At 39.7% G+C, this 26,316-nt stretch overlaps 1 long non-coding RNA gene across 2 annotated transcripts in view; it reads left to right on the forward strand.

Moving 5' to 3' along the window:
* The first annotated feature begins 569 nt into the window (after positions 1-569).
* The window catches only part of LOC111674459, a 28,288-nt gene continuing 2,541 nt past the window's right edge, over positions 570-26,316 (forward strand). The window contains exons 1-2 of one of the 2 annotated variants that reach the window (XR_002762457.1): positions 570-1,007; positions 20,113-20,175. This is a non-coding gene — a long non-coding RNA (uncharacterized LOC111674459). Of the gene's footprint in view, positions 1,008-1,292; positions 1,420-20,112; positions 20,176-26,316 lie in introns of those variants that run through there. The other variant, XR_002762456.1, reaches the window with a different exon arrangement.

Raw genomic sequence — 26,316 nt, forward strand, 5'->3', positions numbered from 1 at the left:
CACTATTATAATAATGAATTATAATAAATGCAATTGAAAATCTCTCACTTTCTTTCAATATAAAAACTTCATCGAAACATCAAACTAGAAATAAAATTCTGTCTAATTCGCTGGCGATCAATACCCAAACGAGTATTGACTGCCTTAATTGCATTGGTCCACCATTGGATACCTATTTTACCACTATTATGATAATGAGTTATAATAAATGCAATTGAAAATCTCTCACCTTCTTTCAATATAAAAACTTCATCGAAACATCGAGCCAGAAATAAAGTGCTGTTTAACATGCGTTTCACTGGCGGTCAATACCCGAACGAGTACATTAACACAAGTATTAAAACTTCCACCATCAATTAAATGGAAATCACCTTTACGGGGAGATTTATTCTCCATTTTTCAAAACACCCTGTCACTCATCTCGCAGTCGGCGCGTCGGGTGGGCGGAATGCATTCAACTTATTGTCAGACATCGCGCAGCGGCAAAATATCCGAAAACCCTGAACATTTCAGGAAATTCACGATATTTACTTCAAATATTTGAAACGCGTGAAATACCGGATTATTTAGTTGGAATGTTTATTTTTATATGTAATTAAACTTATCGCCTTTTCAAATGAACATGGAGCAATATAATAACAGGCATTTGATTGTCTTCGACGAATATTGTACCTGGGAAAACGGTACTTGCCGTGGACAACGCGCATTCTCAAAAATAATGACACAAATTAGGCAAACGGGGTAACTATTAATTTTGCACAGCATATTCCAATGTTACATGAAATAACTAATTATATGATGCCGGCACAGATATAACGAGGACGATTTTAAAAGCAATCAAAATACATTTAAAATTGGCGCGCATTGGTCGACACTCATTTGCGCATGTGCGAAATATGCATACAAGAGATGTCGAGTCTCAAGTATTTAGTACGTAGGGTAGTATGTAGTATATATTACGTACTAAAAGCGAATTCGGACACTGCCTAAGGTACATCGATGTCGCTGTGAGTATAACAGCGTATCTTTAGAAGTATACGGTTTGCCGTGCTTTCATTGGATGTTATTGGGTCCTTCCGATTCATTCCCGGAAGACCCATCGTGAGTTTTTCTTGTGCCGAACGTTAAGCTCGTCCTCGAGAGTGAAGATTTGCTGAAACCCGATCGGGTCGCGGGATAACTGTAAAAAGGAGGGGAAGGGGCCGGGATGGCCGGCAGCTATCCTGGAGTTCTTAATCCTCGTAAACCGACGCGCAGCTGCTGCCAGGTTTCTGGTCAGTACCGCGTTGTGTTGGTGTTGTGTGGTACAGATGTACAGCGACAGAATGATGTACCGTCCCCAAGGCCTCGTTGGTCCCTGTCGTCCGTTGGTCCAACGTAAACGGGATCAAGGAGGCAGTACCTAATTCCGGAAGGACGGTCAGTTCAAATAAAAAAACTAGGTAGAGTTTCGAGCCAAATACATTTTTAAGCGAGAAACTCACAACGTCGAGTGCTGAGAGAAATTAGATTTATCTGCAAAGATTCAAGTAGAAACTCGAGGTCTCTTCCGTATCACTTTTCAGCAAAGGTACATACCATTTGAACATATTTAACCTCTCCAGTAGAGCCCTTACCAGGGTTGGACAAGTAAAATACCCTAGGTAATATACGCAGTTTTTTTACAGCAAATTACTTGGTATTTTACTTGACAAATTTCATACGTGGGGTAAATTACATGAACATGGAAGTTTACGTTTCTGCAGTTCCTGTTCCTACTTTGGATGGTGGTTTCACCCCCTTAAAGTGTTTAATGGCAGATAAAAAAAAATACGGTCGCTTAGTTTTTAGTCTACTATAACATATTATAAAAGAAATCAAATCGGAGAGATCGACCTGGGATACCTTCCTTGTGAGTATCCTTTTTGTCCACTGTTCCTAGGGACAGTCTTAGTTTAGTCGTATCAGTTGTTTAGGCAATTATCACGTCTTCTAAAACAATGCTCACGTTTTCTCGCCCGTGATCCCTGGAGTAGGGCCGCCCATGGACCTCCGATCATTTTGCATTTGTCCCTTTGTGAATATTTCTTCACCTATATTCGTGCGCCAGCGACACGAGCACTAATGCTACGTAATATGGCACACTATGTGAGGAACTTGGTCGGTATCGAGCTTGTGCAGAAATCGTCAATGCTCGTGCCATTATCGGCGAGGGAAAGGAGTTCATCGGGAGAACAATGCCGCGACATCGTTGTGTCGCACCTTATCGGTCGCTTATTTGCAGAACACTATCTGGTCGGTCGCGAAACTCCGAAGCGTCGCCGACGCGGCGTCTTGGAGATGCAAGAATTAGAAATCGACGTCAATTGGACGGTTGAAGAGAAGTCGATCGGTCGGTCGACTGTCATAAATTGAACGCGTTTCCTCCGGGACGAGTTCATACATTTCTCATAAGCAAGAAACAGTAAAAACTGCTCTTATATGGGAAAATATTTTTTAAAGTTGAAGAAACTTTGTCGCATAATTGCATTAACGAGCCCCACCTGGTTTTCCAAATCGTGAAATTTCAATGACGAATAATCGTTGGAGGAATTTCCTCGAACGAAAATTTGTAAAACATTTAAATAAATATAATATTAAATAAAACATGCCAGGTATATGACTACGATCAGGTATTTAGGTGTTACAATAGGGGAAGGAGATATTTCAAATTGACACCTAATAGAGAAGACAATGAAATCTGAAGCACTGAAACATGCGAATTCATATGGCAAATAGTATAAACATCGCGTTAAGTAGTAGTATTTTAATTGAAAAAGTTCTAATTATATCTAACTATTATTTTGATTATTTATTTTATTTAAACAACATATAGAAAAGCATGGAGGACAAAATAAAGGTAACAAAGGCGAAGCAAACGCTTTTACGATAAGGCAGTATAACGTAGCTATACACAGTTATCTGCAACTAAAAAGTGCAGTAGAATGTTACCTGGATTACTCGAAGATGAGTTAAAAATTTCACAATCCGATGATACAAGAAGCACATTAGTGACATAACAGTGGGTTTTATCACGTCATTAAGATGAAGATGGAAACCCCCCTCAAATCAGTCGATTCGAATAAGACACTTCGATCACCGATCGATAAAGACCGCCATTCTAATCTCATTTTAATTTCTTCTTAAAATCTGCCAATCGTAAATAAGTCAGTGTATAAAAGAACATCGATTCCATTCTACGGGGAATAATTTGAAGTTGCAGTTACCCAACAAACACGAATTCTAATTTGTTAAAATTAGAGCAGGGTTAAAAGCCAGCCAATATATGTCTTGCGAAGTTTCCCGCAAAAGCACATATTAGTACTTATCATCTTATAGTTAGTACTCAACCGTGCGCACTGTTATGACATCTGCTTCGCGTTATCAGAAACAATAAGCAGGATATCCCAGTCTTCGGGGTCCTTGCAGTCGCTTGTGACAGTTTGATATCATAGCCCTTTACGGTACAGTAACCACAGTATTAAATTGTAACTCATTGCATATTTCCTCTTTAAACATAACCGCTTCATTGAATTCCATATCAATTGTCTAGGTCTTATTGTCTAGTAACCTTCTTAGGTTCTCGGTGAAACCAGTCGCTCATTTTTTCAAGACTCGAGATCTGTCGATCCCACCAGAGAGATTGACCCCCCTCGGGTTACCCCTTCTTTTTTCTCTAAAACTACTGGTTACGCATGTACACAAGTTATCTCCGCCTCATATAGTCCTACTTGCAGAGAAGTATTCTAAAATGCCCCGACCTCGCTACTCACTCAGCCGCTGCGTAACAACATCCAGAAGAAATGATATTATCGTACGGTATTTAATCGTTACTACCGGAATAATATTAATATGTTCTTGTTGATATTGTTGAGCAGTTTGAAAGTGAAAACACTTAAATTGAAAGCGAATGAAACGAAATAAAAAGACAAGACAGCGTTAATCGTTCGGAAGTGACATCAAATACAAACGTGGCACAATTTCTTAAAGTATAGTATATAACTTAAAACAATATTCTTTAAAGAAACGTCTTATTAACAGAGAATATTTTTAGAATTTATTATTGGTGAACAAATTAATTTGAAGCCAACTTTTCTTCAAGTGATCAGGTGACTAATAAGTCCCCGTCGGAGAATTGTAATTATCGTCCGTCAAGAGGACGTTTATTGAACCGTCAGGATTGTTTCAACTGTACAATTTAGATCTAGTTTCCTCAGGAGACTATCGATCGGGTACTCTTCCCATTTTACATGGATGCGATCGTACACGTGGATAGAATGCAGGGTTGATTGCTCTCGTAATTAACACTGCATACGCTCAGCTGCGTACACGGTCAATGGTACTCACGATCTATGTGCAGCGATCAGTAGCATACATACATGTATATAAGGAGTTGTGCACATGAACTTGACATATTTGAGCGGGTATATATTCTCGCGCACGATTGCACACGGGGTAATCTCAGTTACGCGGTGTTCCTTGAGTTTGGAGGTACGTACGTCAACCGTACACAGGTTTGATCGTATAAACGATTAATAGCCCAGAAATGCTCGATTTGCATCGAGGAATTGCGTTGACCCAGGATCAATAACGTCAAGATAGGAAAAACGTTAATTATATTCCTAGTTATTAAATGACGTCACAACCCTTTTCAGATAACACTTGGGTAGAATAATTATCCTTGCTTTATCTAACAATAAGAGCTGTAGCGTTATGTTACAACTTAAGGAGTTATAGCTCTAAGAATTAACTCATTCCACGTCCCATTCAAAAATATGCAAATTTCTATACAAATCCGCGTGTAGAACATTTCTCAAATCCGCGTCAAAAATTAATTTTAGTCTCACATGGCTATCATAAATCACAAAGTACAGCATAGCACTATGAGATACTACGATTTACGATATCGCTGAAAAGCACCTTTACAAGAGTGATCCTTAATATTATATTTACAATGTGGATTATGATCGCAATAAAAGATTATATTGTACATTTTTTTACGTAATACTTGGATACGTCACCAGGATACGTCACCAGGATACGTCTTTCACGACATTTGTGACTTTACCAAGGTCTTACCGAAGAAATGAAAACTGCGAGTCGATGAAAGACCTCGTCGAATATTTGTGTACGCAAATGATCATTGGAAACCGAGCACCTATAGAAAAGTAACACCAGTACCCCATGTAATATCACCCATCTACGTGTTCAGCCAACCGAAGGCATTAATCGTCAAAAACACGGGCATTCACATTTTTATCCTTAACCATTTCTGTAGGTACTTTCTCGTACCTTACTCAATTGCCTTTTTTAATTCTTTACTATAACCCATACGTACGATTTAAGGTGAAATGAAACCCCCCCAAATCAATTGATTCGAATAAGACACTTTTTTAAGGGTATTGGATAGAACTGTCTAAAACTTTGACACATGACTCTTGAGCACCTAGGAATTATCCTGACACTTTCAAAATTTTCATTTTTTAAACAAATTTATTAACTTAGCCCAGACCAGAACCAAAATGGCGTCGCGCTCTCATATTTCGATCTGTCGTTTTCGTGCAATAATTATAAAGAAATCGAAGTAAAACTCCAGAAATCCCCTGAATTCATTGTTTCTAAGGCCGTAATTGACTGCAGAGGGACCCCCTGCGCCATCTGTGATTTCCAGGTCAATTAAATTTCCACTCCGAGGCCTCGTATTCCCATCGTTTTAGCATAGAAGCGCATAAGACACTTTTTTTACCTTTATCCCGCTCAAATGCGAGTTTGTCGATTGCTAGAGTGTTCAAAATTGTCGTAAAATTATCCCGACACTTTCGTTTCTCATATCAGAGCCTTCAATAATTGTATATTGATCGAAATATGAGAACTCGACACTATTTTGATTCTGGTCTGGGCTGTTAACAAATTTTTTCCAAAAATCCAAATTTTGAATGTGTCAGGACAATTCTTAGATGATCAGGAGCCATGTGTCAAAGTTGCGGAGAATTTGGTCCAATACCCTTAAAAAGAAGTGTTGTATTCGAATCGACTGATTCGAGGGGGGTTGCACTTCACCTTAAGACTGGTAAATCAATGTGAACTACTCACGCTTTCGACTGTCGTGATTAGCCACGCAAGCATACACGCTAACGTTGATAATGGTTCACGCCCCGCGGGAACCCGGCTGAACCCGGCATAATATGTCGCATTTGCCCTGACCGTACGCTCGCATCGTAGCCTCGCAGCGCGGTATCCATGCCATCCCCACCAAGGCCGTTCGAGCCGAAAGGTTTGAACGCAGTTTTCGGGCGACGGGGGCAACGGGAGATGTCTTTGGAACGCGTAGTAGGGCGCGCCGTCGTACGGGGGTGGCGGTCGCCGGTCGCGGGAGGGAGGCTGCGGGAGGGAAGAGGGCTCGCAATCGTTACTCCCGTCTACACCGCCGCCGACCCTCCGGACTGCTCGGGCCAAAAGCCACCCTGCCGAAAGTACCTACGGAACCGTTCTCCTAAGCGAGGTCTCGCCTCGGAAACCGGTACCTGCGAGAGAGCAGCCGACGGTACCCCGATTACGTACTCGGGAGTACTGCCGGCCATCTTCTCTCCCCCTGGGCCGAACGGTCGGGCGCTTTTCCTTCGCCTTCGACTCGCCTTCCCCCACTCGAACCGTTCAATCGAGGCTTTATTAAATACGACGCGCGGCCAGGAGAGCGTCCTTCCCTCGACACGACACCGCGTTGGCGCCCCCTTTGTGCCTCGGATGAGGGAGATTGGACGTACGAGGTTAGGCGAAACGCGGAACTCGGTAATGAGGACATTTACATGTACTCGGAGGATGAAAACGATGGGGTACGGGAAAGCCTTGATTTGTAACCCATAGAATGGATTTATGGGAAGCACTTATTTGGGGAGAAGATTACCGGGAATTTTTGCTCTATCTTGAATGAACTAGTTTTTTTACCCGCGGTTTAAAAATGAACAAAAATTCACAGGTTGGGAAAAACGAAGAAGTAGGGCTAATTATATCATTGAATTGTACAGGTGTACAGTGAACTCTCAAGGATTAATTACCTATGATACCGAAGCGTTTATCCGGAGTTACTTTTGTTCATTGTTGAGTGAAGATTATAGAAGGTCGCTAAATTGTCTTCGATTTCATTTGAAAAAGAATACCTTTTGGTTCTTTCCCTATTTAATGTAAGAGAAAACTTAATCATAAACATGATGACCGTGTCGTGCTCTCCATGAAAGAGCGTTTTAGTCATCAACATTATATATTCTTATTGTAGGGTAACAAAGGTTCTCCTCGTGTAAAGTTCATATGAGAGCTCACATTAAGTCAAAGAGTCATTTGCATTGGCTTTAAATGCTGAAGAAAGGCATTTATTGTTAGCGGTATAGGTAGTGAGGTCTTTCCAGTGATACGTCCCGCTTCGAGTACGGGCACCTCCTACCGTGATAAGCGTGCACGATTGCGATGCACACTTCCTACTCAAACTAGTTGCGGTCACTTCATTTCCTTTGGATGTGGTTTTATTTTTGGCGTTCTACAATCTTACAAAAAACCAGAAACATGTCCCCCGGTGCTCCGGCGCTGAACTAAATACCTGAGCGTTGATCGATCAATCGCTAATTAAAATCAATATTCATATTACGGAGAATCGATGTGGAGTATGACAGTCAAAGACATCGTATTTGAATAGTAACTCTTGCAAAGGTATAAAAGAAATTATTCATTAATAGATTTTGATATGAGAAACATAACTATCAAATGAAGACGTAGATATACATTTGACCAAAGCTCGAAAGCTTCAATTGTGAGAAGCAAGCTAAATTCATGAAAAATGTAATAAAAATTTTGAGAGCGGAGTAAGGTTTTCCCGACAAATGTTAATATAACGTAATTAGTAAAATTAATTTGAAACAACAAAGTTTTATAATAGGCTCACGTTACTTAGCAAGATTTTCGTTTACCTGGAGATTTCAATGCGAATTGTACCGTATTCTGAAGGTATACGATATGGAGGATTGGAGTTAAATGTCGCAAATTTGGACAATTATTTTTATGACTTTTTCTATACGTGGTTGCATAACTTGTATGGCTTGTATTAATACAAGTTAGTAGAGTTGGGATCGAATTGCGTGTCTCCGAAGGCGTCGCGCCGACCACGCGTCGTCAATGGAAAGGTCATGCAGTCACCGATGGTGAATCATCATCGTTCTTCCGTTCTGGAAGAGATACATCATTAATTGCACGATATTATCTCAGATTGTAATTTTTTTTCCTAGAGTATTCGTCTTATCGGAGCTTTGAGACGGAGATAAACGACCTACGCCGGTCACTCTATGAATGTGGAGAACTCGATGAATTCGCTTGCGTGAAAAATAGAATTAATCTTCTATTGCGCTTCTTCGTTCCAAAGATAACTCATCGTGTTATTCCGTCTCCAGAGCCGCTGATAAAGGAGAGGTTTTTAAACATTATCTCATATTAATACCATGTCGATGCACGTTTTCAAGCTATTAAAAAAAAATTGCTTCATCGGTCATATGATCATGTGCCCTACTTTTCTAAGTGTACCGGTTTATTATCTTGACATTTTTACATGAATTTACTGGATTTATTCACGTCTGTAAAACTATTAAAATTAAGCACCTGCAATATGTGCCATATATCTGGCAAGTAATTAACCAGGTAAATACATAAAGTCAACGGTTGAATAAAATTTGATGAAAGTGCGACTTTTTTTTTTATTAATAAAACGGTACGACGATTCGTAGTAGGATACGCCTCCTTTCTCTTCGATACGGACTTTCTAATTCGTACGTGTACACCACGTAAGGAATTAACTTACCTTTGCATATTATGTGCAATTTTAAAGTTTCTATGAATCTGCACCACGCAGTTTTAATTCGAATCGAGATAAAATAGTAAGCTATGACGTGGGCAATATTAGTTGTATTACATCATGATCCTAATTGATGCAATCGAGCTAATGAATTAAAGAAAATACCACACCCCCAATTCTGTAAAAATGTACCGCTAGTCATATTTACGTTTCCTAATTAAATTAAATTTAATTTAGTGTATCTGTTGCATGAGAATCTCTGAGAGATTTTACATTTCACGTTAAAAACCCGCGGTGATACGAATGTGATAAGAAAATGCGGACACTGCACCTTGTGCCTTAATTCGTTCCACATTCTTTCAAGAGATGGCGCCAGACGTATCGCTGTACCGCTTTATAGTAATTGCTTTCGGTCGCTAACCAATAAGTAAAATAGTAACCAACACGTTTCATTCAACAATCGGCTAATCAGTTAATATTTAAAATGCAGATTTTGTACCTACCTCCGACAATATCTTCTATTTAAGTTTTGATTTATTTTTTAGTTTCTCATAGAATTGTTTTGTATCAAATAAAGCATTATCAGAACTTTGTATAGATATCATCTTCGAATCAATGTTTGAAAATCACTTTATGAAAACATCATTCCGTGATTTATTTTTAATTTTAATTCTACAATGTATTATATAATATGTTGTGTAATAGTAGTGTTACTGCAATCTAAGAAAGAAACACAGTTATCTAAAGTATAATATATTGAAGTTTTCCTGATAAAGAAAATAATAATAATTTAATGCAATATATTAAAAAGAAAATCTTATGGCAAGGCAAAAAATCAATTACCCCTTTCCAAGTAATCCAACACATAAAATCAGGATAAACAATTGTTTTCAATAGCATTTTGTCTAATACTTATATAGAATAAACTACTTTATGATATTTTTTGTTCAACATGGTTTGAAAGTCGGTCCTCGCACAATCTGCAGACCTTAAAGAAACGTGACACTTGCTTCGCTTAGAAAGAGCAGATGCGCAAGCATTGTCGAATCAACTGTTTCCAGCCAGAGGGGTAATGTTTCTTTTTTTCGGTCCTCACAAATAACCAGCTTGGCGGAAAATATATTCTATCGTACGCAACATCTTAACGTGACGATACTACATTAACGGAGTATCGTCTTTGATATTTTTTTTCTTTTTATTATTTCAAGAGGCGACGAGAAAATTCAAACTCGTTTAATTAAACAAATATTTAAAGATGAAACCCGCGGCGAGTACTTTATATTTTACATATGTTGTATGCTCTTCTTATTTCTTTTCCCTTCAGGTGACTTTACGCTTTTTTTTTTAATTCTGCGGTAACTTAGAATTTTCATCTACCTAAGTGAAGTGTCTTCGATAAAATGTGCAGTACTTTCGCCGACCAAAAATATTTGTATAATTTAACCGTCAACCTGCTTACTCATTCACGATACAGCTAGTGATTCTTATGCGTAGGAGATCTTTCTCTAGCACTTCCGTTCTATAACTTCACCAAATGAACTTTTCCTCATTTAAAAGCAGACTGCTGATTATACGAGGTAGATCGTAAGCATTATTCTACACGTGATGGAAGCGGTACGGTTCCCGAAGTACCATAAATTAGCTGGCTGCGGTCACCGGATCACCTCCACCAGCCAACCAACCAACCTCTTCGGTGAGGGGTTTTTTGACCATGAGATCCTTCTTCGATAGAGGTTCTCAACGACTCGTTTTAATTTACGGCAATGAGTGCAATTGTCCAAACGTAATGATTTACGAGAGGTACTCATTAATCAAATTGAGCCTTGCAACGTAGACCTAAATTTCATTGCCCGATTCAAAACGGATGATCCCCTCCTTGCTTTGCAACGTTCATAACTCCATGAACTGCTCCTGATCTCTCATACCAAGACTTATACGTCTATCGTGAGAATTAATATATATACTTACATACTCCACCAACGGATTCTAACAAAACATCATAAATCATTCCCATTCGGTAGCGATCATTAAGATTCACACCCACGCGAACTATGCATTAAGTTGAAGTGAAACCCCACTCAAATCAATCGATTCGAATAAGCCACTTTTTTTTCAAGGGTATTGAATCGAACTGTCCGAAATTTTGCCACGTGACTCGTGATCGCGTAGAAATTGTCCTGACACTTTCCAAACTTGGAGTTTCGAAAAAAAATGTTTTGACTTATCCTAGAGGAGGACCAAAATGGCGTCAAGCACTCATATTTCGATATACAAGTATTGAAGGCTTTGATATGAGAAACAAAAGTGTCAGGACAATTATACACTAAGTCAGAACACTCTAATAATCGAGAAACCCGCATTTAAACGAAATAAAGGCAAACAAATGTCTTATGCGCTTCTGTGCTAAAACGAAGGTAACACGAGATCTCGGAGAGAAAATTTAGTTCACACTAAAATCACGGATGGCACAGGGTGGCACTCTGCAGTCAATTAGGGCATAAAAAACCATGAATCCAGGAGATTTCTGGAGTTTTACTTCAATTGCTTTAAAATTTTTGCACGGAAATGACAGATGGAGTACGCTTTTGAGTACAATATGCAATATAATTCGACATGGTTGTCGATATAAATTCGAACGTCGGCAACGTATGTATTTAGAAGAATCCTTTTTACCGACGTCGATCAAATTTCTCAACGTGTATCACTTCATCTTAATGCATTATAATAAGAATGATAATATTCTAAGAACGGTATCCTAATGACTCGTACTTAATTCATAATTAGAATTTTCCTGTTGAAATGAACTCCAATCATTGCCATCGAGCTACCAGAAGAGTTAGACTAAACTACTTACTTGAATATTTCAGGCAATTTTTAAAAATATACTTGTTCACGTATATCGTTATATCATCGTATTATATTTGATGGTGTACACTCTCGTGGGTGCAGTCACATCTGCATATGGTTATAGTATAAATGTCAACTTTCATCTCTGCTCTCATACTGTATATTGTGAAAATAATCGTTTTTCCTATTAAAGGAAATATTATACGAGCTATTTTATGATGTCGATGTCTGATGTTCGTTTCGCGCGTTTTAGACGTTATATCGGCGTTCCGTCGGATTCGTTGAGTCGTCCTTCCGGGCGAGAGTAACGTCTTCTTTCCCAACAGAGCTATCGTCATTAATGACCGGAAATTGACGGTGAATATATAAAGCGCCAGCGTCAGCGAACGCAGTGTGACGCGCAACCTCAGCACAGCGTGAGTCAAGCGCAATACTAAGTGTCGATGGAAAAAAGTACCCTGTGCATGTGAGCACGCACGTGCGTGCGTACACGAGGGAGCGCAAGCGGACATATGAACATGTGTGCCTATACCCCCAAGCTTGAGCAGTCAAAAAGAATTCTCCCTAATAATAGATGAAACTTTTCAACATCCCACGCAACGTGGGACAGCTGTAGCTGTAATCTTTTCAGCGATTAGCCTTAATTGGGGGCTGTTAAAAAATATCTAATAGTATATACATCTCAAGTGGAAAGCGGTATGATGTGGATAACAGGGTATCTGGATACGGAATGTAATAAATTTTCAAACGAAGGCATTTAAATTATGAAGAACTTTATCTTGTTAATATTTAGATAGATATGGGTCTAATTTCAGAAGAATTGGTTGTCATTTTTGAGATAAATAAAATTTTGAGGTTACCACTTTTAGAAGAATTGGGTCTTATAGAGGCAAAACCATTTCCGAAGTGAAGATTAAGTGATTTACTTAAATGCGTAACACTTGATCTTCTTTGGAAAAATATATTTTCTGTTCAAAATTTATTCCATTTGAACGAGAAGATGCAATGAAGGAGGCATGTTCATTAACGACCGACAGAATGAGACAAGGTACTTTTAATGGACTCCCGGGTTAAGTGAACCGCATCAAGGGTTGAGAAGTACCTCCTGACCCATTCACCTCGCTTTAGCAAAAGTACCCGCTCATTAAACGACAACCTGATAATTAAATTCAACTCTCACAAGTCGCGGGTCCGCATCGGTATTTATCGATATTTCCGCCATATTTTTGCGCAACTACCCGGTCAAATCTGATACCAACAATATCTCGATCAAAATTAAGTATTCACGTTATTCTTGACGCATAAAAGTAAGAAGTCTTTAAAACAAATTAGCAAGAAGCCATGTCTAGACGTGGTCGGTCGCAGGGACTTATCAACATTTATTACTCACCCTGAGTCCTTGAAGAGACATGTATAGCATTCGAGGATGTGATTATAACCATGTGCGTACATACGTATGCGATTCGTAAGCAAATTGATTCGCATTATTTAAAAATAAAGAACCGTGTTTTCAGAATAAGTCTCAGGTAACAAGTCAATGTTTGAAACGTTTCGCGAATGCTTTGTCAATTCTTTTTTCTTCGCCTAAGTAAAGCCCCGATTGATGATCTTACAAAACACTAACCTAGATTTATAGGGTACGTTAAACTTACGTTAATGGATTTGAATAAATGCTTAAACGATTATAAAATCTAGCGACGAGGACGTATCGAATTCTTTTCCTTTTTTTCTTTGAGGTCTTCAAACAGTTGGATGTATAGACTCCATTGTCACGTACTCATGTATGGCCTCGGCAGATACGTCACGATGCATGTAACACATGTCTGGAGTCCACTGTAGCGTGTACGTTGTTGTTAACATATTCTGAAACAACAGTTGGGTCCAATGCCGAAGGCCGAAGGTTCTTAAACCATTTTAAGCCACCACTGCTCTTTACATTATAACCTTATGGCCGTATCTTTGAGGGGGGTGCCGCGCCCTTTCTTCCAACGAGGTCGTTCTCCCACAGTCGACCGTTTTTCAACACTTTTTCTTCCATGGTCCGCTCGAGGATATTTTCAGAGTAAAATAAAGGACGACCTATAGAACGAGTAAAATTGTGAATAATATATACAAACCCTTAAATCGTCTTATTTCAAAGTGCACTCGGGTGATGACGTAATTATTAAATATAAACTTTTTTCACGAATCAGATTTTGGATTACTGCCGCACTTTATTAACACTAAAATAGCCAGTCCAGCGGCAATGCTAAAAGAGAATGTTCTAGCCATGGGAGCTGTTTTTAAAAACGGTAGAGAAATGATATTTTATTGTAGATACAGTTTTGAGACTAAAAAAGACGCAAAAGCGTCATTGATCTCGAAGGGCGTAAATAATTTAAACTTGAAAGAATTATGCTTTAAACCGTAGAGATAAGTGACATTATTTACATTTTATCCAAAACCTGTAATATATATTTTCTCAAATGACTAATTTTAATTCCATTACACGACACAAGTTTACCGCATCGCTTTCTATATATTGTTGATAACTTAACAGTTATATCCGTATTGTTGCAAAATTATGAATCGAAAACTCTTTAAAAATAAAGCGAAATTGGTAAATTTAAGGATTTCTCTTTTAAGTACAATACTTACAAAGTTCAGATTTTTCGGAACTGCCTTTGAAAAACTGTTTATTCAACAAAAATTATCCTTCCTTGGAAGGTCCCGGGTTAACATTATCGAAACCGCTGATACGGCCCTGTTCTTCCATGAACTGCCGAAGAGGCTACTTTTGGTGAAGTGGAACACTAAAAAGCTCGTTAAAGGTTCTTCGGTCATTTGAAAGAAAGAATCTCCGACCCGTTTTCGGTCGATAAAGAAATATACATTCTTGAATGTACAGTTCACGGCTATACACACACGCATAAGAATGGAAAGTAAAATTAAATGAACGTATTAAAAATCCTTCCCCAGAAGGACGAAAGAAAGCAGCACCTGCATTCCAAAATCGCATTTAGGGTTGGAGAAGTCATATTAAAAATAGTAGCGTGATCGAAAAGGTCCCATAAATCCTATAATGTTCCAGTTGATTAGTATCTACAACGAGAACTCGTACAAATCCTCCGGCAACTCTCTAAAAAAACTCTGAAGAAAAAGTCTCCTCGACTTTTCAACGAAATTAATTAGAGAAATTTCATTTTAACCAATATTATTTCGAAGTTAGTGTCCCACAAAGACATAGCCCACGAAGATTTGACGAAGAATAGATGCAAAATGATAAAATTTCTGCTTCGAGATGTCGGTCATTCGGAGGAACCCCTACAGGGTGATCGAGTCGGTTGAAGTAAAAATTGCCGCGAGACGATCCAGCCGTCGGGCATTCCCTTCCGGCCCGGCCACAGACTCGCGTCGAATCGATCGAGGCTCCCGGCGTAGGTACGGCCCTGGTCCGCCTTGAACCGGCCAAGAGGCAACCGCTCTCGGGACCCGGGTGTGTGCCGCTCGGGCTGGGACTTATTGATTTATTCAGAGGGCGAGCAACCACCCCCAGCAGCCGACGGCGGGGTACCCGCGGCATTGCCCTCGATCACTCTCACTCTCCGAGCCGAGCGGCAACCTTGTGCCATCGAGCGCGCTCATTTTCCACCGACCATGGAAGATTCCCTAATTCCCAAGCCGGGATCTTCCGAAGGAAAGTGCCCTCCACGCCCGCGTCGAATTCGGACGTTGGACGTTCAAGGTGAAGTGAAATCCCCCTCAAATCAGTCGATTCTAATAAGACTTTTTTTCAAGGGTATTAGATAGAACCATCTGAAACTTTGACACACGACTCGTGAGCACCTAGGAATTATCCTGACGCTTTCAAAATTCGAATTTTTTGAAAACATTTTTTTAACTAAGCCCAGACCCGAACCAAAATGGCGTCGAGCTCTTATATTTCGCTCGATATTTAATTATCGAAGGCGCACATCTTATTTAACCGGTGCGTCGCTAATAACCAGAGCAGCTGATGCGACGTTAAGTAATAATAATAATAATAAAAAGAAATAGTTTGACCAGCTCCGTTATTTTCGCTGCAGAGCATCGCCGCGAATTCAGCGGTTCGGTAAATTTCTTACTCGCAGAACCCCCGTGGGATGCCCGGGTACTTTCTTCGGCGGGGTACTTTATTCATGGTTTCAATTGGCGACTGTCGCGCTCGATCCAGCCAGCCAAGACCGCCGTTTCTAGTGATCAGTCGCCCAATCGCCTCCTCGCGCGATAGCGTCGATCGCTGGAAACGGTATACCGTCCCATTGTCGCGCGCGCGACCCGCTGACCCCGCGTCCGCGGAGTCTCCAGACGCGTCGTCCGGGTCTTTCTCTCTTTCCTGTTGTGCCGGAGAGCCTTCCCGGACTCCGCCGATTTCATGTAAAGTCGTTGCACTTCCTACCCCTTAACGGGGCCCGGGGAGGAATTTGTCGCGTCAGCAGTCCGTGCATACAATGCAGCCGGACCGCGACGACTTTCGCACCTTGACGGACGGTGGCATTGTCTCCGAGACCGGGGACGGAATTTTTCATTCCCGGCATGGAGCCCACGCAATTTCCGTCAGCGTCGAGGACCTCGTGCTCGGGGAAGACTTTCGACGTTGCGAAGGCCGTTCGAATTAGGCGTCCCCGAAATATCGGCCGCTTCATTCTTGACCGATAAAGCTATCCTGCCGTAAAAACCGGCCGCGGTTACGTGTCGTTAAGGTGATGTGAAAGTGGCGTCGGAAAGGTTTTGTTTATACAACTTTTCTCCTAACTCGGTTTAATGAATACTTTGAAACTTTACAACGTGAATAGGGAGACTGTAAAGAAGGTCCTGAAATTCGTGAAATTTCAATTCTTTTCCAATTTGTTTATAGGTATTTTAAAAATAATTTATAAAAAGTGAAGTTTTCCGAGTTTCAGGACCTACCTTAGGGTCTCCATATTCACGTTTTAAAGTATGAAACTATTTGGGACACCCAGTTCGTAGAAAAGATTTATGAACAATTGAGCTTTCGGATGCCGATTTCACATCCCTTTAAACTTGGCCGCGCGTGCTGACGCGATTTGGATATGCCGCAAGTGCCTATTCGGCAACGATCTATGTACTAACTGGATAGCTGATATCCTACAAAATGGCGGGACGTTTTAAACCGACCAAAGCCCTCTAGTGGTATTGCCGCGATTGACGGCTCTACGGTTCAAAACTTGTGCACATGTGCACACGGTACTTAGTTAGTACCACTGCCCATGTGTAGTAGCGCTGGGGTGTCTTGAATTCGTCAAAGTCCTCTCCATATAGAACAAATAGGTATCAGCAGGATTGGATAGGTATAATACGTCATGTAATATACGTGGTTTTCTCCGCGCATATTACAACGTATAACACGTTCCTAGTTTTCTACGTGAGCGCGAAGTTTATTACTCTCTTCTATTTTTAAATAGAAAATAATATATCCAATTAGAAATTTGATATTAAACTGTGTTAAGTCAAAAGAATTTTGAACACAAGCGCCAAGTTAATTATTCCTTCAAAATTGTTACGTGTTTACACGTGCGCTAAAAAACCTTTATAAACCAGCGGATACGTGTATCGTGCATCTGCGGCATCCGCCATATTGGAAACGTAAAATTCTAAACAATTCTGAACGGAAGTGCCAAATTAATTTATTATTCCATAAAAATATTTACGTTCTTTCAAATATATATTAAACAACGTTCATAACCAAGCGGATGCCGTATATCGCACATCTGCGGCATCTTTCATATTGGAAACGTAATTTACTGGTTTTCAATGATTTTCTACGGTAAATTACATAATTTACTTAATATACGTCAAAAACTTCGAAAATCGCGAAATTATCTAATCTTAGGTATCAGCTGTCCAGTTAGTATATAGATCAATGCTATTCGAAAATAGTTCGTCTGATGTGTTCGCCATTTAGAAGTGCGCTCGAGTCGAGTTAGAGTGCGCAACGGCGGACGCGGGTCTCGGCCTCGGATCGCGCCTCCTTAAGAGGTTATGTAGGGAAATGGGTAGACCGGTCTCCGCGCGCAGGTGACCGACGACCCTGTCTTCGTTTTACCTCCGATTATCATGGAGCTCTCTTGCCTTCGCGTCGACCCGCTAGTCTCGACGGTCTCCGACGTTAAGTGCCTTCGGCCGGGGTCACTGCTCGGGTAGGTGTCCGTCTTTCTCGCTTTCCCGGCTTCCCTATTTCTTTTCATCTCGAGTTCGAATTGCTCCTGTAGGGATCGATGAGTCTTTTCGTACCTTGCGTTGCCGCGTATTTTATACTTCATCGTTAAGGTAAAAGTGAGACCCCCCTCAAATCAGTCGATTCAAATAACACACTTTTTTTTTTTTAAGGGTATTGGATAGAACTGTCCGAAACTCGCATTTAAACAAAATAAAGGCAAAAAAATGTCTTGTGCACTTCTGTGCTAAAACGAAGGTAACACGAGATCTCGGAGAGAAAATTTAGTTCACACTAAAATCACAGATGGCACAGGGTGGCACTCTGCAGTCAAGTATGGCAGGCATAAAAAAAACATGAATCCAGGAGATTTCTGGAGTTTTACTTCGATTTCTTGATACTTATTGAACAGACACGACATATGGAGTATGCCTTTTAGTGCAATATCCAATATAATTCGGCACGACTGTCGATATAAATACCAACGTTGGTAACGTAGGTATGTAAAAGAATCTTTTTTATCAACGTCGATCAAATTTCTCGATGTGTTTCACTTCACCTTAAGCTCTTTCACGGAAAGAGCCTTTATTTCGGCAGAACATTTGACATTTTAGAATACGAAGAAATGAATGACACGCAAAAAATCAGCCGGAAATGGGTAAATGAGCGCTTCATCCAGAAGCTTTCATCTTCGTACTTCGATGGGTTAGCGGGATAGCGACAAGATATCGATAAGTTATCGACTAAATGCATATTCTGGTTGCAAATGTGTGTCAATGATGCTCTCGATTCTCAGAGTCCCTCCATCCCCCACCTCGGCACCATTCCACTTCCTCTTGGACGATCTTCGATCACCGCTTTTATCGGGACCCCTTTATTTTCTTTCACCCGGTCGCGTCGAAGCAATTTTGTGGCGGCTGCTTCCGGAAATGCGACACCTTTTCGCTCGTCCGGTCTAGAAGAGAGACGACACTGAGTCCTGACGGCGACCCCACACGTCGTGGTCATTTTGCTCCAACTGTCACCTCGAATCTTCGCTTTATCCGAAGGTCGATCATTATGACAAGAAGAATGCTAATTAAAGGAGAAATCGTTAACTTTATACATGTCAGGTTTACTTTTAGCACTGGTTGAATACTTAAGGTGAAGTGAAACCCCCACTCAAATCAATCGATTCGAACAAGACACTTTTTTTTAAGAGTATTGGATAGAATTATCTGGCAGTTTAACACATGACTCGTAGGCACCTTGAAATTATCCTGACACTTTCAAAATTTGGATTTTTCAAAAAGAATTTTTAACTTAGCCCAGACCAGAATCAAAATGGCGTCGAGCTCTCATATTTCGATCGATATACAATTATTGATGGACAACATTGATGGATACAATTATTAAGGCCTCAGAAATCATGATTTCAGGGAATTTCGAGAGTTTTACTTCGGTTTCTTTATCATTATCATTCGAAAACGACAGGCGGAGTATGCTATTTAGTCTACCGTCTAAAGATTTATTTTTATCTAATTTCAATTTACTTTATCTTCGTATCTTCGATGTTACATGTGAAATATGTACTCGTTGGAAAATTGGAACTTTCCATGAATTATTTTTCTTTACCCTAACATCCTTAATTATATTACTTTCTAATATTCAATGTGCACATGGGTATCCAATCTTACATACCATATTATGCATTATCTGGCGTAAAATAATAATAAATATTCCGTAAATATAGCCAGTCAAATGCATGTAACTTAATATTCATGAATGTTTCCTGATTTTTGTTAGTTCCTTTCAAATTCATCCTGTATGCAAATATATTTCAATTATGTGGATTTCTACGAAAGTGTGTTCAGATATCCTATGTCTTACGAATATATCGGTTTTATTGAAAAGAATTTGTATGCATTCAGTTAACAATGGCTAATTTAAATTCTGTACCGTGGACTGTTCAAGTCTCCTGTAGATAAATGGATTTCTTATTTCTTGTCTCATAATATATATACATGTCAAGTCTTTTGTACTTTTTTAGAGAGAAAATTTTTTCCTGACTCGCAGTAAGTCATTTTATTCTCTCCAATTTCTTCGTGTTTAACTTCAACCTCGAGATGTCTTACGAGTTTTGGGAATTGCTTGTTGCTTTAGAATTAGTCCTATCGCTATGTTATCTGTGACAAACTTCAACCAAAACTGATCAAATGCTTTTATCTTATTGTTGCAGGAAGCGGAAGTAAGGATGGAAAGAGCGGCAAGGATAACGTCTCTCCTTCCGGTCCATATCCCAGTAAGTTGACTTCTTTTATGCGATTACTTCCCCACTTTACCCTGCACGTTTTTACAATTCATTGTCCAAAAGGAAATTCAAATAGAATGTTCATAATGTTATTAGTTGTTTACATATGCAACATATAAGACGCCGCATTTCATTGTGAATCGATGGCATAATCGCACTCTTGCATTGGAATGTTGTTTAAGATTAACTTCCGCTGTTATAATGTAGAATCGATTAAAAGCGTCTACAATTAAAATGCACAAAAACTAATAAAACATGTAAGTCCACTGTTTCAACCGGGGAATACATAGAATTGATTATTTGCAAGAATATCTTAATAAACTTGCGTCGCATTACATTCAACTTACATTCACCAAATATAGCTTTTAAACACAAGGCAAACTGAATAATTCAATTTTGAGGGTGATAACTTAACATTTCTTCATTTCTTCAAAGCAACGCGATAATCCTCTCTCCGAAGTAAGTAATTGTCCTGAATCAAATGATTGATTAATTTAATTCTTAAAAGAAGAACGATGTATAACTTAAACTACACTTTATTTGAACGGCAGGAAGGAATGGTTGAAATGGTGTGTCCCAATCCCTGACCGAAAATAAACTTTTCTCGCGCTCTCTGGGAGCTTCCTCTAAGCGCATCGCAACACATAGTTTTTATAGTCTCCCATGGGATTGTCCAAGAAGAAACGATGGGTTAAGTTATATTTAGTACCTCTGTCGACACCTTGCATACAAAAATATCGTTCGCCAACACCCACCGCGTCCTGAATTATTATTACCATTTTTCGACCCAACCATGCTTGAGATTTCGTTCTTAGAAAGTCCGGATAAAACTTTGGTCTACAAGAATTCAGTTTGTAACGTGTATCTCTAATAGCCAGGATATACAGAACTTTTTCATAATAATCTTATCGGTGGGCAATTTAGTTTTCATTCCATCTGGTGCCTTTCCCTCCTGCGTTCATGCAGCACCGAATTTGGAGCGAAACGCAGCATAGTTGAAGGGTACAGTCACCGAGTTCCAAAATATCTGTTCGCCGAGTTCGCTCGCTATGCGGAGGCTTCGTCTCTGCCGTAGATGCCGTGCCTATTAATATTACTTGGTTATTTTCGGGAGGACTTCTTACTGAGTGAACGGCATATAGTTGGAGTCAAACGGCTGTGAGAGCTGACATTGTCGCGTGTTACTTATCCCGCAAGAAAGTATAGTTAAAGTAACGATAACGTCGACGATGTGTCATTAAAAACCTCACACCAGACGATTCCTTTTACACTAGTAATTGTGAATTAAGAGAAAATGTACCGCAAACAATTAATCCCGTGCAATTAAAATGTATTAATGTAATCGTTGCTCAGATTTACATACTTTTTTATACGTTTTGTTCCTGGGATTTTTAAACACGAAACAGAACAATTTCGGGATACGGTTTCGAAAAGCGTATACCTTAGATTAATTTAAAACTTCGTATACCCCGATCTATTTTAACCAGCCGATTATGAATATGATAGTGAATATGGGTGCAAATGTTATCTTCAAGGTGAAAATCATTGTTAATAACTTCTTCAAATTTTCACATTAATTCGATTAATATAGTTTCAAGAGAAAAAAAGTTTCGGATGGAATGTGTAGCATTAGAAAAAATACATCTTTTATGCTGTATATATTTTGTTCTAAAATCGTTATTTTTAGAAAAATGAGATACATTTCTGAAATATAAAATTAATTCATCTAACTAAACTCCTTGATCATTTTATGCGTAGCTTCCCCTCCCCAGACCCCCAAAAATGTATAATATAACCTAACCTGACACTCCCCCCCACCTCGGTTTCTCGCATTTATCACTTAAATATCTCCCGCGGTTAATTATACTTTTACAGTTCAGGAATATATCTACTTTTTCTCGAAAAGTAACAGTTTTGGAAAAAAAAATGTATAGAATATAAAAGATGTATTTTTTTATAAACTACAATTTTTATCTGAAGCTTTTTCTCTTAAACCTTTACTAATTAAAATAATGTGAAAATTTGCGAAAATTATTAACGATCATTTTCAGCTTGAAAATAACATTTGCACCAGTTTTCACTATCATATTCGCAATCAGTGATTCATGGAAATTAACGAACTACTCAATAAATAAGATTGTAACCCAATGAAAAGGTTACCACTTTCAGAAACATTAACAACAACGAATAAAATGGGAAAATTAACCAATACATTGTACAAAGAGTTGTTCTCAGATATTCATATTAACCAACCGTGCAGCCCAAAAATGCTCATTAATTTTGTAGGGCGTTTACTTATGTTAGCTTCGTGGTAAAAGTGGCGCGAGAAAAGGTCTGGTTTTAACCGCTCTCTGATTTTCCTTGGCTGACCTCAATTGCCTACCAAGAATTTTTTTAAGACAATATCTGTGACAGACTGAGCCTTTGTTCTCCTTCAAATGGTCGGCAATTTGTAAAAAAGTCCAGAATTCATAGCCACCAAGCCGGCAATCAAACTTTAGAGTCGTGGCTCCGTTCCATTTCTACACAACACACTTTTTTTAAGTTTAAACTTAAGGTGAAGTGAAACCCCTCTCAAATCAGTTGATTCGAATAACACACTTTTTCTCAAGGGTATTGGATAGAGCCGTCTGAGTAATGAGCACCTAGGAATTATCCTGACACTATACAAATTTGAATTTTTTGAAAACATTTTTTAACAGCCCAGGCCAGAACCAAAATGGCGTCAAGCTCTTGTATTTCGATCGATATCCAATTATTTAAGGCTCTAATATTGAAAACGAAAGTGCCAGGACAATTGTACAACAACTTGGATCACTCTGGTAATCGAGAAAGTCGTGTTTGAACGAGATAAAGACAAAAAAAGTGTCTTATGCGCTACTATGCTAAAACGACGGTAAGATGAGGTCTCGGCGTGAAAATTTAATTGAGACGGAAATCACAGATGGCGCAGAGGGTCCCTCTGCAATCAATTAGGGCCACAGAAACCATGAATTGAGGGGATTTCTGGAGTTTTACTTCGATTTCTTTATCATTATCGTACGAAAATGACACATGGAGTATGCCATTTAGTAAAATGCTCAATACAATTCGATACAGCTGTCAATATAAAAACGAACGTCGGCAACATAGGTATTTCCAAAAACCTTTTCTACCGACGTCGATCAAGTTCCTCGACGTGTTTCACTTCACCTTAAGAGTAATGAACAAGGTCTACAGATAAAGTTTGAAAAAAGAGATCGGAACTTAGAATGAAACGCTTCCATAATCAGAAACGTTTTGCATGCGATGTGAAAAGCCAAAATGTATTTCCCCTTTCTACAAGTCGGCCTTAATCTCCCTTTGAATCGTTTGGATCCGAAAGTGCATCCTTCGTCGAGCATTTGCTAACAAAGGGAGGACCTTGTAGTCACGCGATATAGATATCGCTGGACTATACGCATTTCTGTGAGAGCGAGTCAGAAAATCGATCCGCGAGGACGTAAAACTCTGGCCGAGAGTTTACTCAAGCGGGACGTTATTTGGACGGTGCAGTCGCAGAAAGAGACGGCCGTCCTCGCCGCTGATAAGAGTGACAGTGAAAATGAAAAGGGAAATGAAATTGTTGGCGCGGATGCTGCGCGCGAGATCGGACACACCCGAGACTGCGTCTACGTGCTATAGGTATACTATTGGTATTGATCCACACGCACCGCTCTGCAGAGCCGCTGCTATCTTTCGTCCTTGTCTCAGCCATTCATTGGTCGCCACTCGCTTACACTCGAGTCCCTGTATTGTGCACCGAAATGTGCACTCCCATTACCAAATTCCTCCGAAATGGCATGAAATATTGACGCCCAGGTGTAGAGTCCTGCAATCGGATTGCCAATCATTGACCGATTTGCGAACAAATTTCCAATATTTCCACTTGTGAAAGAATTTTCGAAATCCTAAATACCGAGGTGGGCCAATTAGCCGAATTAAGAACCGAGGTTACAGTGGGGAGAAAACTATTCTATGATAAACATTCCATAAACTGCTAAATAATTAGGTTGAAAGAAATGGACGGGCCCCTTGTTTAAGGTGATATGAAAGGGTTATGCTATATATATATCAAAACGTGAAAATATTTATAAAGCCTTTCTCCAAACTGGATGCATCGAATTATCTGAAACCTTAACACGCGATTATGGAGGCCCTGAGAAACAACGCGGTGTTCGTGAAATTACATTTTTCGTTTTTATCCGAGATAAATACAAACACGCATTTGAATCGAATAAAGGCAATAAAAGTTTCTTGGGATGTTCTGTGCTAACAATAAAATGAAGATAACACGTGTAGTACGTATCTGTCGGTGATAAATTAAATTGGCACTAAATACAGCGGATGGCTCTGCAGTCGATTAGAGTTTCAAAAATCACGAATCCATGATTTCTTCAGTTTTACTTCGATCTCTTTATAATCATTCTACTGAAACGACACATGGAGCAAGTGTGACATTTCGTACAATTCTCATTGCAGTACGACGCATCTATCAATCTAAATATAATCGTCGGGAACATGGCGCGTTGTTTCAGCTGGTATCTAAATTACCAGAATTTGTTTTTCACTTCACCTTAAACAAATGATGAAACCGTTGGTCCCTTAACAATCTTTAAGCGAGACGTTCACGATGGAATTTTTAAACAAATTATAACGGTTAGTGGATGTAAAGCTGTTTCAAACAGATTACCGCAATGTCATGGTGGACATTCTTTGGAGACTCCAGATTGACGCATTGTTGCAAATTCGCGTAACCGGTTTATAGTCTGCTGCAATCTTTTACCCGTGTTCGAAAGTAACAGAGCTTCCGATAAATCTTACGGACGCCGTAATATTCCTGCCACGAGAAAGTTGTGGTGATTGGACAAACGAACACCTGGCTCTTGTTAAGAATGTTCGCCTCCTCATTGACAAAAGAACCAGTCAAATTGCACCAAGTTTGGAGTAAGATCCGCTTGCACCGATTTCACCTGTTTTCATTTCCTTTGTCAATAAATTAACATATTCTGGCAAACGCGCCGCAAAATTGAGCTCGCGTCCCACTCGTCAACCGAAAATGTTTAAGATAAACAAATTGTTATCCATCAAACAACAGAAAATAATCTTATTTTTTATTTCAATACAATGTTGGTAGGTAAATAATATTTTACCATTAGAGTGTTGATTATAACGCTTGCACTAATGAGGGTATTTATATTCGTTGATACACCACCGGGATGACATATCGCCTCCTAATTGCGTCCCACGCCCGGTTACTTTAATTCGCAGAAAAATATATGTGTTCGTACATCCTCGAAGAACACGGTTTACATGATGCTCATTAAAAAACCATGCTTGAAATAACACGAGACCTCGCGTCCCATTTCGACCTTAATAATGAAATGAAAGATAGTCCCAGTAAGCGATCGATACAATTTTACAGTATGCGAATCCCTAAATATGTATTAAAAAGTTGAAATATTATTTTCATACCCCCTTAGCAACTGGTCCTTAAACAGAGATTTACCGCAACGACTACGAACAAGATATACACTCTTACCGTGAGCCCGTCGTTTTATTTGCGCCCTCTTTCGCGGTCCAACGAAGAATTTTACGACTTTTGAGTCCTTGTAACACTTCTGGAGCATAAGCATTAATCCGGGAGGTAAATTTAGAACGTTCTTAAAAATAAGGGGGTATCGCTTTTCGATCTTGCGTGCGATCGTGTTTCCGTCATCGTCCTGTATTCTCCCGCGAAGTGGGAGAAAACAGGACGTCGGATGTTGCAAGCTGGGCGAGAAAGAAATGAAATAAGAAATGCACGATCGGTACTTCTATTTCCGAGTAACCAGTTTGCGAGCACGTCCAAATGTCGCGAGTTAAAGCCGGATTTCGGGGGTGTTCGCAGCACATGTCGACCTCCCGAAATAAGGGGAAATAAATGTATCGTCGTTCTCGCGGGATTCCATTGGCACTTCGTCACTCGAGGTCCGGCCGAATCTGAGTTAACCGGAAGTCGAGATACTTACGATGCAAGACGACGCTCTCCGGCAGAAGGTCCCAAAGTTGAACGCGTCGCCAGTGTGAAAACGTGGCTGAAATAATACGCCGACGGGCATGCATCGGAGAAGG

This window comes from Orussus abietinus, unplaced genomic scaffold, assembly GCF_000612105.2.
Source record: "Orussus abietinus isolate OABI.00-Male unplaced genomic scaffold, Oabi_2.0 scaffold143, whole genome shotgun sequence".
In the NCBI taxonomy this organism is placed as follows: domain Eukaryota; kingdom Metazoa; phylum Arthropoda; class Insecta; order Hymenoptera; family Orussidae; genus Orussus; species Orussus abietinus.